At 38.1% G+C, this 12,617-nt stretch overlaps 2 protein-coding genes across 3 annotated transcripts in view; one reads left to right on the plus strand and one right to left on the minus strand.

Annotated features, from left to right (window-relative positions):
• The window catches only part of LOC143711053 (E3 ubiquitin-protein ligase TRIM35-like), a 242,540-nt gene that overhangs the window by 41,437 nt on the left and 188,486 nt on the right, over window positions 1–12,617 (plus strand). The gene's annotated exons all lie outside the window — the stretch shown is intronic.
• LOC143710912 (uncharacterized) overlaps window positions 1–12,617 on the minus strand; it is a 195,562-nt gene that overhangs the window by 29,944 nt on the left and 153,001 nt on the right. The gene's annotated exons all lie outside the window — the stretch shown is intronic.

Genomic DNA, 12,617 nt, shown 5'->3' on the forward strand with positions numbered 1-12,617 from the left:
CTCTAGTAATAGATTTTGACCGGAAGAGAAGAGAAGTCATTTCGAGGGGGGAGGGAAGGGTAACGTATTTGATTAAAGATTATAAGGGTACATGAATTTTAAAAAAATAATGAAGTGCACAGATAAATCATTTATAATAAACACTACAATATTACATAAAAACGAATGGTAAAATTTGATTTCATGACGACTTTAAGTTTCCTTTAAAAACTTAGGAAAATGTATCTCTTGATTTCATTAAATATTTTCTATACAACACTGAACCACAATCTCTATAATAAAATAATATACACACCATTTTAAATTTTTTATGAAAATTACAAGACCCATGATTCATTTTTTACACTGTAGCTATAGGTGGTGTAACGATACACTAAACTGACGGTTCGGCACGTACATCGGTTTTGAAGGTTGTTGAAATAATCATTTATACACAGTGGCTGTTTTTTTTAAATGACAGATTCATTTAAACATAAATCAAGACATCATTAACCCCCTGGGGTCGGCGGTATCGCGGGCGATACCAGCTCACTTTTTTTCTTATCAGTGCAAAAGAGACTCAAAATACTCTGTTGATTTTGATCTTACATATTTTTGTTATACATCATTCAAAACTGTTAAATGTCTTCTTTTATTTGTGTACACTCATAATAAAAACTAAATGTTGTGTTTTTCGTAAAATAAAGAAAATAAACATGATGCGCGTTCTGCCGTCTCTCTCAATGTGAAGTTAATTCTGAAACGCGACAGAAAATGATCTGTAACTCAGCTTATGTTTGTCAGACAGACTTGACATACATGTCTTTACAAAGCTTGGAATCTCTATTTTTAAATGATGTAAATTATATCAAAAGCAAATATTCTCTGTTTAAGTAATCAGTATGAAAGCAACGACATGTATAGTTTCTCAAACGCGTCCTAATTAACTCTAATGTGACCACACCCACGCGGGCAAGAGCGATACAAATGATCCACGTGAAGGAGCAGACCTGAAAACGCCCTCGTCACCTCAAAACAAAGAATCAGCGACTTCAGTAGCCTAACGTTACTCCTCTGCTTTACATCGGGAAGACTGTGTTTGTGCTGTGTTGTGCTGAGCACCTTGGATTTACATCAGAGGAATGCGATTTGAAGACGAGAAAGATTTTTAAGGTAAGACATCCACTATCAACAATGTTATTGTTATAAACTTTACATTGCGCAACTAGTCAAACTGATGCCAGACTAAAATGTACGTTATGAAATGAGATTGGAGTAAAAACATGAAGCCTACAGTAATTCTAAATGTATATACATGTACACGACAGGAGGATAATAAAACACAGCATGATATACAAGTATCTTATATGAGTGTTTACTCTAATATGGTGAATATAATGTATAGGAAAGTGTTTACTGTTAAATACTGTGTTTGTGGGTATCTGCTCAAACGTTGATAACAATAATGTTTCATAGTTTGCAGCGGCTCGATCGCTTTCGATCGAGTTTCAGTCAGTCGCGCTGTGCGTTTGAAAAGCAAAACACGCCAAACAATAGGCAATCTCCTTTCATAATGTCATAACGAATGGAAACATTTGAAGTAACATATGATCCATATATTTTTCTCTAGTGTAGTGTTTCTGAAGTGTTCATTTTTAACGAGTTATAGGCCGCCAGCTATAGGCTATTGTTATTGTTATTTTATACAGCCCTACACATAAAATGAACACCAGGTTGGTTGTTCCTTTACAGGCATATTTATGTGTAGCCTACACGTATATCCTACAAGGCACAACCAACCTGGTGATCATTTTATATAAAATGTATGTGTGTGCGTGTGTATTTTGTACATTTTAAATCGCAATTTTAACCAGAAAAATCTAAAATGTATTCCCAAAATCATGCAGCCTATAGTTTACCTTGATATCAGCATGTTCACAATTGTTTCTTTTTTTTTTTTTTTTTTACAGGAACCAGATGCCACTGATGAGTCCTGCTGACTTCAACATTCACATGAGTCTCATGAACATGGTAAAATGAAAAATCAAACACCTTGGAGATGACAGGTATGTAGCCTACTATGTTTAAGGAATGGCACAAAGGTGTGTGACTGTCCAAGTCTCTATCTTTAGATCAGTGTGTTTACTAATGTGCTATTTTGTCATTTGTTGTGTATCTTTGGATTATGTTGTGTTGTAAATAAATCCCAACAATCTAAAAGCCATTCTTTTTAAAATTTCTCCTCATTCTTTGTGCAAGGCTCCTCATAATGATAGGGCCTGATAGCACCTAATAGGGTCATTAGGGGAGGGTCTTTGTCTTTCTCAGGTGTGAAAAACTATATATTAATGGTTGGTTTACGCCTCCTCGCATAAAGCTTTCTTACACAAAACATGTCTTACAAATTTTAAATCAATATATTGTCTTATCTGAATAAGTAGTCAGGATGATTTTCACATAGTTTTGAAGCAAATATTCTAGGCCATGTGATACAATTTTCAAAAGTCTTGTGAAGAAATAATCACTATGGGTTTTATGACCTTATTTCAGTGACATTTGTTTTTTTTGTTTTTTTCACAAACCACGCATAAACGTCATTATCTCAAAACTACAAACTTTTACATACATGCTGCTGACATATTATTGTAGCAGAGTTTGTGCTGAATTCAGTGTATTAAGACTTTAGCCATGAAAATGTCACAAGTAACAGAAATAAGCACAAATGTCAGAGCATGTCAGAACACCTCCAGGACCCAGAAAACACCTCAGACCTCAGAGGGCTAACAGGTTAAGTAAAATATAATGAATATACAAGCTGCATATGTGACCGATCACGGAAAGTAGGGACACAAGTCGGTTTTGGGGCATTTTGAGTTATTCACAGATTCTGAAAGTGTAGTCTCAAAGCTTTCCAACGATGTTTAACACATGGAAATCTGATAATATTTGGAGATGTTGTGGCCATTTGAAGGTAGGCACACAAAAAAGCTAAAAGGGGAGAAAACAGCCTCAAAAGATTGTGCAGTTCTCACCTCTCTCTGCTGCTGGGAGTGACAATAGGGCTCATTTACATCTCATTTAGATAAGCCATACCCCCTGTAAAGCTCCCCCCTGTAAAGCTGTAAAGCACAGGGGGGAGCAAAAAGGTCAGGAAAATGTGCCATCAAAGAAAAAAAAAAGTTTGCAAACAGGTAATAAATAAATGTCTCTTAGCATCTACCGATAAAACTGTATAGGCAACTCTTATGTACACTGAATAAAAAATAAGATAAACTCTAGAGAATGTTAAAATCAGAAACAGGATGTGCTATGTGATTTTATATATATATATATATATATATATATATATATATATATATATATATGCTGGGCAGTAGCTAATATTAAGAAATATGTTGTGCTTTTACTTTTAAAAATGTTGGTAACGTTACAGTTAATGCTTACAAACATTGAAGATTTTGAATACAGAAGTTACATTTGTAATGGTGTATTTTCATTTAGATGTGGTATTATTATTTGTGCAGTAGCTAAGATTAATTACTGCATAAATTAATTAAGATTATTAAGTAATAAATTCATTTTAAGACAGCATGGAATAGATTGTAGAATATGCTGTTAGCTATAATTTGGATGGTATAGTACCATGAGCCACAATTAAAGTCTTGTGACACTCATGGCAGGCGTTATTGTTGTTGTTGTCGAGTTTCTGCGCGCCGATTGTTTTGGGCCGGGCCTAGTCAAAGTCCAGGGCTGTTTTTTAGTCCCCGTCCGTCCCTACATACAGTATAGGAGTATACATCAGAATAGATTTTATTGCCATTGTCAATGAAAGGTTTTACAGACTAGGAATTTTCTTCGGTGTACTCATGCAACATGAAACACAAACTTTTGCTAATGATAAAAAATAAGCAATAAACTGGTTGATTGATATATTCTTTTTTTATTTTCCATAAGCAAATCAATCAAACATTGTTTAGAGTGCTTTTCATACAAGAATGTAAAACTAAATTCAGGTGGTTGGTTGATAAAGTGACATTGCAGGTGTTGTAAACAAGAAAAAAGGTCTTTGTGACACAGTCCAAAGAAATTACATTCGCATCCTCTTCTGTGGACTCTTCTGTGTTGTGACCCTTGGCGCTGGGCATGTGATGTCTCTTGCCTCGTCAGCACAGAATGGCCTGATTTTTTCATATAGATAGTTCTGCCTGTCAATTTTCAGTCCAGGTGGGGCCAGGACAGGAAGACCGTCGACAGGGGGCAGATCTGCTCCGTCGCGCAGTAGCTGATATTCGACAGGTTGTGCATCACGGTGACTTTTTGCAAGCACCACACCTGGTCTCTTGGCTTCAAAGCTGTGACAGAAAAAGCACATAAGACATTTTAAACATGGCAAAGTATTTTCTTATAAAAAAACTGTCATGTGTATGTTGTTGCTATGTTATATTGTATGTACACAATGTGAAAGTTTCAATTACCTGAAGTGCTGATAACTCTTGATCTGGGGGAGTCTACGGAAGTGGCGAGTCAGATGCTGCTGCCAGTCGAAGGTCTGGACTAAAACTTTGCCCTCTGCCGTTCCAACAAGCTGTGGGATATTGAGGCGACTCACAGGAGAGCTGTTTTCCACAACCTGATGACAAAAAAGAGAAGAGAGGAAGAAAAAAAAAATCTTCAGTTAAATGTTTCATTGAAGCAGAACAGAAAACAGCACTGAAGTCATTAAAGCAAAGTAAAGTTAAAGTACCTCAGCGATGTCTGCCAAAGTGTTGACTCTTGTCTTCATGTAGGCTTGCTTGATGAGTCCAAAGCCACAGTCAGGGGAAAACTTGGTGTGGCCAGCAATAAGGAAGTGGATTTCAATTTTATCGTGAAGCTTGTGTCCAACCCGCCAGGCAAGGTACCAGAGCATGAAGTTGTTCTTGTTCTGCCCACTGCAGTTGTCACAATGAAGATCCACCTCTGTTTCTCCAACTCCAAAGTTGCAGAAGAAATGATGCATGTAGCTGATGACTTCATTGCTTCCCTTAGTAGATGACATGCCTTCATCAATCAGGTAATTCACCTGTTTCTGCAGCCCTTCACATGAAACACCAAATAGGCCACATTTCCGTGGGGTCAGGAAGTACATTGGTCCTGGCTGGAGAGGGTTTGAGGGAAAGTGTAACTGTAGGAGACAGAGGGAGAGAGGGAACTTGGATTAGATTAAATTAAATTTGCATCTATTCATAATTGTCTAATAAAGATAAACCTTACTATATTGATGCTATTCTGCATTTGCACTATTTATTCTCATGCACCAAATCGCCCTTTAAGGGACATTAATGAAGTAAAGTGAAGTAAATGTGTGTGAAATATTACCTGCTGAGCAAAATCAAAACTGTAATGCATCCTAATCTTCTTGCTTGCTGGTAGGGATGGTCCAAAAGACAGGTTAGAGCCAGAGCAAATCTTTCTGCAGGCAGCAGTCATGTCGTTGTACACAGCCCTCTCTTTCTGCACAAGGGAAAGATGATCTTGTTGCTTCTTTACTGCTTCAGACTTTCTATCATCTGGGAGGTTTGCACTTCGTATCAGCTGCTCGTTATTGCTTTGGCACTGCCAGCAGAGATCTGTGCGTGGCCGGCAACTTTTGATGTGTGGGAGAAGTCGGTTCCACAGTGCTTTGAAGCTGGTTTTACAAACTGCACGCTCACCTGAAAAACAGATATTGCTTATGGTTAATTGTATTGTAATTGCTAATAGTGCTCCGCATTATTTCACTTTATAAGCACTCAATTTTAAATCGATGTTTACACATACCAAGCTCCTTAGCAGACTTCACGTAGAGACGCCACACTGAGGCCTTGGACACATGAGTTGGCAGCAACTTCACATGCCAATCCTTATGCCCAGGCTGTCGGCCAGGCAGCATGATGGCATTGTCTTCTGCATAGTTTTTTATGAAGTCCACAACTCTGTTGATATCCTCAGGGCTGATGAACCTGGCTGGTGGACGTGGCAGTGAGTGCTTCTTCCTCAAACGTGGTCTTGCCCCATTCTCCTCATAGTGTTTGACTATATCAGCCAGGGTGTCTCTGCCAATGCTGAAAAAAGGGGGGAAAAAAGAAAAAACGTTTAACATCATGGTCTTGCTAACAGGCATCTTGTCACCTATATCAAAATGTATTGTACAAATTATAGGTACTTTTACTTTACTGAAGTAAATTTTATGATGAATACTTTTTACTTTTACTTACTTTAGAGCTTGTATCTGTACTTCCTGGTTTAGTCTTTTTTTAGTCCTGGTTTAGACCTCACAGTTAGTGGTTAGACCTGGTTCGAGTCAAAGGATTAAAAAAATCCTGTACATTAAACTCTTCATAAATACTTTTACTTTTGACTTATAATGCACATTTTACGGCTACGTATACTTTATACTTTTACTTAAGTAGGAATTTAATCTGATACATTTACGATTACGTTAGTAAATCCTTGGTAAGAATATTAAGTAGTACTTCCTCCACCACTGGCTAAAATTATTAGCATCACAATCAATTCAAGAATGCTAACAGGCAGGTTTACCTGGGATAAGTTAAGTCATTAACACCAGTCAATTCAAGCAATTGAAGCATTATTCAAATTAATAGCAGAAGCTCACATTACCATCTTAAAGCTCATTATAGTAATGGGGGTTTTGGCAAGTGATATGGTGCTAACGATTAGCAGCTAACGTTACAACTAAAACGACAGTCCTGAGCTAGCTAAAAACAATAGGTAGGTATTGGAAGGTCTAAACATGGACTAAACATGAGCTGAACTTAGAATGAACTTAAAACGACAAACTTTGATGTTTATGGAAACTCACCCCATAAGAAACAGAAAAGTATTCTTGCAGATCTCGTTGCCTCCAATGAAATAAGTCGTTCGGGCACACTTTCTCTTTGTCGGGGTCTTCTTTGTGGATGTAACCATCTCCGAAGTTTGCACTGTGCGTCTGTTTGCCTCTAAATGTCCAATAATTCGCATGTCCTGCCACTCTTTTTCCGCAGCTAAAGAATCCAGCCATATGTTGTACATAATGTCTGGAGAAAGCTTCTGGCTACAAGACTGTCTCCCATGCAGAGAGTTCTCTTTTCTCCTCGTGTAACATTTACAGTCAAAGTTACGGATTTTCCCCATTTCTCTATCTATATCCCCATCAAATGTTACTATCGATATAGCCTCTGATATCTTACGGTCCAACTCGTCTGACGCCAGTCCGATACATTCTTCCTCGTCTTCATCTTCGCTCAGTTGTAGATTAGGGATATTATTCAGTCTTATCATGCCACTTTCATCGTCGCTCAGATCGTCTTCAGAATCAGTGAACGCTTGTTCATAAGCATCCGGCTTGTCGAAGAAGTACTTCAAAACATTTTCATTGTAACGGCCACGGTTCAGCTCGTCTGCGACATTCTTTGCGGCGTCCATCTTCATTGAATTTTGATATCAGATAGAGCCGGCTAGAGCGCTGCATAATTAAGTAGCCACGCTGTTGGGGGGCGGGGGCAAAAGCGCCGGCGGCTATTCAGTATGGAAATACACACAGACAATGACACGCCCCTACTGCATGCTAGAATCTCCGAAAAACAAGCCGATTTCAACCTCAAAATGTACGCTTTTGAATATACCAATACTGTTATCTCAAACATGGAGAGGCTTCTTCATGATCTCAACTAACAGATTCTGCAAAAAAGCGGAAATCACCAATTTTGGAAAAAAACGCTTGTTTCTCATTTTGCTCGCAAGTTGTGCTGCCGACTTGTGTCACTGCTTTCCGTGACGGGTCACATATATAAAGGGGTAGGAGTGGGAATCTCTAGGCACCTCCCGATTCAATTACGGTGCTAAAGGGCTGCGATGCTAAAACGATTATCGATGCATCTTTTTTGTGTACGTGTGACTTCTTGGTACTTTCAAAGCAAAGTATTTATAATGACCCATAAAGAATTTACTTCCAATATCTTTTATAAACAAATGGAAGTGATTTGGCAAGTCAACTGTCCCAACATTGAAAAGAAACAACAGGAAAAGAAATGTCTAGCAGCTTATTGGCATTTCTAATTTGAATTTTGTGATAAAATGGACAGAATTTGAAAGATAACACTTTGTTTCTTATCGAAAGTAACAAAATGCGGAGCTTATTGTGACTATTGTTGGTTAATGGTGGTTAGGCTACAACGCTGTAATTCGTCATGCACTACTTCATCTTATCAACATGTCTTCAGGGCTCCAGACTAACTTTTTTCCCCAGGAGCACAGTGGCCCCCAACTGAAATTTTTAGGGGCACAACCAGAAAATTTAGGGGCACACACCGTAAATCAACATCCTGACCAAATATTCACATTTCTACTAATTTCCACTGTATTACTTATAAATATGTTTGATAAAAGATGCAGAAATTACAATGTGCTGTTTCAATATCAGTGTCACATTTTATTGTGCACTTTTGAAGATGCAACAACAAGGTAAACCGACAGCACCATCGCTGTCATGTCAGTACAAACAGGAAAAAAATATACCATACATTCAGAATAAAAAAAAGTGCTAAGTAACAAAGTGCTTAGTAACCTTTCGGTCATTTAGTTACAAACAATACTGCACTGTCGGCAAACTTCGTGTTCCCCGCAGTTTTGGGGTAGCGACTGCAACATTCGCAGTTCATGGAGTTCGTCTCCTTACAGTAACGTTACCTCAACAAGCTGAATTCTCGCAGCCAGTCTTCCCTAAAATGGTGAGTTCGGGCCTTTTTCAACACACAAACATCTGAATCACCATCGGACTGTGACACAGTAGGCTGGCACTGGCACACTAGCCGCAGGTCGGAAGAACGAGTCAATAGTACGCTTGCTCATCATTGCTCAGACTAGGATGGGCATTTCAAGCAAAAAATAATATTCAAAGATCGCTGGGTATTATTCGAAAATCGCACCCCTCCATCACATGCACGCACACATGCATGTATAGGCCACACACCAGAGCATGTGAGCAAAGCGGAGCGATGTGACGCTTAAATATAAGTTAAACAAAAACTAAAACATACGTTTTATATTTATGCTTCATAATAAAATGTTTTTTTTATTTCATCTATGTTGATTATATGAAAAGGGAACCGAATGAGATGAGTCAGATAGGAGCATAAGATGCCCAATATATCGGAAAACATTTGGAATGTGTCAGACATGATTTTGACCATTTATTAAGTTTTGTTTTGTAGAAAGCCTTTCTTTAAAGTGAATTTCGTTTAGTATAAATTGTATCTTCATTTTAATCAATGTTTCATCAACATATTGTCTGGATTAATAAATAAGCAGCACATATTGACGATATAATCAAGACACGGAGGCGCCAGCGCGTGAACTGGAGTGCGTCTCGTAAATCAACCGAAACTCAGTGTATAAAACACAACCCTGCATCTTTTCGTTTAAATTTAAAAAAATATTAAACATATTCCAGGCAATATGTGCATTTGTACAAATGTTGCAATAAACATTACAGTGATAATCTTGTAATAAAAAATGACAAAACTCAACCCTATCTCTTTTTGTTCAATTTCAGTTTTATCAATAATAGCCATTATAAAAGAATAAGTAAAAGGTAACGTTACAAGAAGCTATACAATAAGAAATAAAGCAAACAATTCAGTCAAATATACAAATTCAGCGCTAGTCTAACGTTAGATTTACAACGGAAAAGTTATAGCCTAAATATATGAAACTTCACTTAGCCCTCAGCCAAAACGATTGGCCAGGGAACGAATTATCGATTCACGAGACCAAAGATCACCCGTTAGATATACACAAGACGAATTACCACTACAGAGTCAGCGGCAAACGTCAAAACGACTAGCCGAGGAAAGGCTGTTCCAGGCGGGAAACATGAGCGCCGAGCGCCCGGTGATCGCCTGAAATGGATCAAATTATCATAAATCATTATAAATAAACCGCAGATTTGAGCTTTAAACAACTACATTCTCGCCTCAAAAACTCTTAAAACTACATTTCGTGAAAGAATAACCGTAGTATTATATTCCAACTGTATATTAAAAAATGGCGCTTCTTATGTTGTCATTCCCCTTGTAGCACGCGCAAGTGACGATACTCTGTCAACCAATCAGCGTTCTGCAGTGAGTCTAGCTCCACCCTTTAGTACCGTTCCACTGTGCTAGGTACCCCAACGGAAGGGTACCCAAAAAGTGGTACGGTACGGTTCGGCTTTTTGGTACCATTCACAACTTTTGACAGTGGAAACGCAAATAATTGCGTACCGAACTGTACCGTACCGTACCGCTCAGTGGAAACAAGCCATAAGATACTTGCCTCAAAGACCTGAGAGAAGTATATCTATAGAAAGCTTGAAATGTCTACTTTTAAACAAAATAATTAAAAACGAACAGAAATGGGATGCTCTCTGCTTATGTTAATTCGTATGAAGTGTGCATTTCTCTCTATAGCGCGTTCACTGCGAAGATGGCGAGTCAGCATCGTTAACTATCTTTGCAGTCGACACTTACAGAAAACACTAGTTTATTAATAAACAATTCAAATGTTTCATGCATAATCATTACTTTTGCCAGTTTTTTGTGGCAAGCTTTATGTATGCGTTGAGATGCGGAATAGGCAATATATTACGAAAACGCTCATTATGGTTTAGCATTCTCTCCCATATAGTATACATAACTTCAGTCGTGCACAGGCAGCCCTACTTATTTCACATATTATCTAACCAGTGCGTCACTGCGGGCGTTCTGAGCGAGCGGTGCGTAATCTTCAGAATATGCGCTCTCCGCTCTGGAGGAAATATCATCACTCCGCTCACATGCTCTGGTGTGAGACAATGTGTGTCTTCTTCTGTTGTCTGAGAGTTGATTGACCAATTTTAGATGCATTATTGGCATCGCCAGCCTCTGGTTACATGAACGTGTCACCGCATCAGAACCAAAAACATGGGGATTTTTTATAGACAATAATCGCACAACCTATTCGATATTCTATAATAAAATCAACTAAACGAATATTCGAAAATCATGACTCATCCCTAGCGTAGATGCACATATACATAGATGGTTGTGATATTTTTCTCCCTCTCCTTCCCACAGACATTAACGCGCTCATTATCTCGAGGACCCTCCCCCTCCACACATTAGCCACTTACAGTGGCCTTTCCCTATTCTTCTCACACTGATTGGCCTGCCACACATTCCGGATTCATTGACGCGCCCCTTGCGTTTAACGTGTAAAAAAAAAAAAATGTACTGGGGGAATTTACTGGTCGCACATGTGCGACTGGATGTAAAATTCAGTCGCACACTCTAAAATTTTGGTCGCAAAATGCGACCATTTGGTCGCAGTATGGAGCCCTGGTCTTTGTCCGTTGTCGTAATTCATTAGGAAATGTTGCAATGTAGGCTAATGCATTCGGTACGTGTGCACCGTACCGGAAATGGGTCACTTTATTGGTTGGGGCCTAGCCAATGAAATGGGACTTCTTTTGTACGCAATGATGTCACGACAAACGCGGCCCAGGACTCATTTGCCCCCTCCCCCGCATTTCTCTCTTGCGCTACTGATTTGCAAGTGCACAAGTTAGTTGTGCATCTATATTGTTAAAGTAGTAGTAAAAGTCAAGGTGCGAAAATGTGAAATTGCAGTGTCAGATTTGAGAAGTTGCAAGTGCATAATTGAGGCTGTACTGCAAATGTGAATAAAAGAATAGCCTAAGAGCAAATTTATGTAGGCCTACTACGTTTGTGTCTGTCATTGTATTTTTGTGAATGGCGTTTTTTTTAAAGCAAATTACCCATAAAATTGCATACATTTTATTAAGAAGCACTCTTGGCCTGGAAACTGTGCTTTGTACATATTTTTTCTCCTCACAGAATGAAAATTTGGTATGATGAATTGATTACAATTAAAGAAAAGAGTATATTATTGGAGAAATTGTTGGATTATGGTTTAAATTACTTGAGTGATCTGTTTGATTCAACACTAAAAATGTATTCTTACAATTGTGATCCGTTCATGCGTCTGTCACGTGACAAATGAACAAAAGACTCGAAGGTCAATTAAATTTATGTTCCATGTAAATTATCTTTGGCTGCATTACAATGTCTTAATTCAAAATATGATCAAGATTGCGTAACGTTAGATGGTTGTGTTCGGGGAAATTTGCCTGTTAAAAGTATCACATTTAAAGCCACTTAAATGAAAGGACTCGAATAAAGATTTGTTCATTTTGATGAACGAGAGAGTCAGTAAAATGATCCGAACTTCACATCATCACCTGGAGTTGTTAAATTGATGAGGAGAGATATGTCCTATTATAACGCATACAATAAAACTGACTGTTTTATTAAGAAGACTAGCCCGCGCCCCCTTTTCAGCGATGCGATCGTTGTATTTTCACATTTCTTATGCAGTTATGCAGCTCGTTTTCAAATCTTCCCGGTCTACTGACATTTGTTAATACATCTACTTTAAGCATTAGTCATGATAACTTTCGTTAACTCTATATTTTAGAGTTTTTTCTAATTACTCGTCGACAGCGATGCCATATAACTTTGTGATAGAAATGTAAGTTAGTTAACGTTAGTTAACGAAGTTCAAAGACAATATTCCAA

This window comes from Siphateles boraxobius, unplaced genomic scaffold, assembly GCF_051911475.1.
Source record: "Siphateles boraxobius isolate OS27281-9 unplaced genomic scaffold, OSU_SipBor_1 49, whole genome shotgun sequence".
Taxonomy (NCBI): Eukaryota; Metazoa; Chordata; class Actinopteri; order Cypriniformes; family Leuciscidae; genus Siphateles; species Siphateles boraxobius.